At 45.8% G+C, this 1,327-nt stretch overlaps 1 protein-coding gene across 1 annotated transcript in view; it reads right to left on the bottom strand.

Annotated features, from left to right (window-relative positions):
* LOC106013895 (focal adhesion kinase 1) overlaps nucleotides 1–1,327 on the bottom strand; it is a gene marked incomplete at its 5' end in the record, with an annotated part of 11,946 nt that overhangs the window by 1,225 nt on the left and 9,394 nt on the right.

Below are 1,327 nucleotides of genomic sequence, written 5' to 3'. Positions count from 1 at the left end.
ATCACTTGTGTCCTTGTGTCGGATAGATACCGGATCACTTGTGTCCTTGTGTCGGATAGATACCGGATCACTTGTGTCCTTGTGTCGGATAGATACCGGATCACTTGTGTCCTCGTGTCGGATAGATACCGGATCACGTGTGTCCTTGTGTTGGATAGATACCGGATCACTTGTGTCCTTGAGTTGGATAGATACCGGATCACTTGTGTCCTTGTGTTGGATAGATACCCGATCACTTGTGTCCTTGTGTTGGATAGATACCGGATCACGTGTGTCCTTGAGTTGGATAGATACAGTGGAACTCGGATTCAACAAGGTCGCCGGGCCTGACCTAAAATCTCGTTGAATCCGAGTGTCCGTTATAGCATACACGAGGTTTTGTGTCGATAATTACAGGCACTGAGCAAGTAATGTATAAAGAGAAGTCACAAGTAGGGCCTGAAATGCCTGCATATTATGAGCTGTGTAAAAAAAAAAGATCGATTCGTTCAAATGCACAAGCCTGTGTCATCTCGATTGTTTACCAAAAACTTGTGTTGCTGCGTAGACCCTAGCATACGGCAACTTTTGATTCCATAGACCAGCGCATAATTCATTTAGTAGATCTACGTCAAAACTAGCTTATCATTGCAATAACGATCAGTTGCCGATGCGAAAAAAAGACTGATGTATTTGTATCTGCCACGTTCAACGCCCGGACCGCTAGTGTGCACCCCTCCCCCCCCCCAGACACGAAAACACAGTCACACATGTGCAGGCCGCCCATCCGACCCTGACACACGCCAGAGTAGACACGTGCGTGTGCCAACAATGCATGTGCTGGTATGAAAGAAAGCAGCTGATTGGTCACATGCAATCGACTAAGTGAATATTGGTTCAATATGCAGGTGCAATGGATGGTTTCCGGGAATAGATAAAGTTCGTTGTGGGAGAAAAATGAGCGAAGCCACATATCTGCGGGGGCTGTTCATCCTGGAGGCGACCTTGTTGAATCCGGGTTTTTTAAAGTGCTCGTTGAATCCGGGTTTTTTAATTGATTTTAAAGAAGAAAAAAAAAAGGGGAATCTATCTCATTTCGTTGAATCCGAGTTCCACTGTAACGGATCACTTGTGTCCTTGTGTTGGATAGATACTGGATCACTTGTGTCGGATAGATACCGGATCACTTGTGTCCTTGTGTTGGATAGATACCGGACCACTTGTGTCCTTGTGTTGGATAGATACCGGATCACTTGTGTCCTTGTGTCGGATAGATACCGGATCACTTGTGTCCTTGTGTCGGATAGATACCGGATCACTTGTGTCCTTGTGTCGGATAGATACCGGA

Source organism: Aplysia californica, unplaced genomic scaffold, assembly GCF_000002075.1.
Source record: "Aplysia californica isolate F4 #8 unplaced genomic scaffold, AplCal3.0 scaffold01443, whole genome shotgun sequence".
In the NCBI taxonomy this organism is placed as follows: Eukaryota; Metazoa; Mollusca; class Gastropoda; order Aplysiida; family Aplysiidae; genus Aplysia; species Aplysia californica.
The sequence above is the reverse complement of the archived record's forward strand: the minus strand, read 5'-3'. Positions and strand labels throughout refer to the sequence as shown.